This window comes from Otolemur garnettii, unplaced genomic scaffold, assembly GCF_000181295.1.
Source record: "Otolemur garnettii isolate 467f Iridium unplaced genomic scaffold, OtoGar3 scaffold00006, whole genome shotgun sequence".
Lineage (NCBI taxonomy): Eukaryota > Metazoa > Chordata > Mammalia > Primates > Galagidae > Otolemur > Otolemur garnettii.
Window position 1 is genome coordinate 30,166,205 of NW_003852401.1, and position 688 is coordinate 30,166,892.

Sequence of the window (688 nt, forward strand, 5' to 3'; positions counted from 1 at the left end):
ACTGAATTATTTAACTAGAGCACTTTATATAAAGCCATAAATACAATATGCAACTATCTATACCCAATCGATAAAAGACAAGCCAGCACCCTTGGTGGTAGCTCCAAGATCACTGAATATTTAAGATATTAAATAGCTGAAGCTCTTACCCCAGACAAACGATTTTCCACATCAGCACTGTTAACATTTTGGACTGGATGACTCTGTGGTGGGGGGATGTCCCGTATGTCTTAGGATGTCCAGCAGCATCCCTGGTCTTTTCCCACTAGGTGCCAGTTGTACTCCCCAAGTGTGACAACCAAAAATATCTCCAGACATTTCCAAATGTTCTCTGGAGAGCAGAACCACTCTTAGTTGAGAATCAATGCTGCAGACCCCCTTTCTCTACGCATCTACTCCTCTGAGACAGGAATCAATAAATATCTCACGCATATCTTTCCTATTCCTTTAACACATCTAACAAACATCATTGTGTGTTTTACAACACGCCAGGCCCTTTGTGAAGCACTGTTTCCAAAGTAGTAAAGGAGACAGGCCTAGTTTTCACAGAGCTCTACCGTGGGTGATAAAGTGGAGAGAAATTGAGGGGGGAAGAAAAACCTGTACACAGTTTAGAATAGTTTCCTATGTGCTTTTTGGTTTCCATCATTGTCTTGTGAGCTTTTCTTTCTTTCTTTTTTTTTTTTTT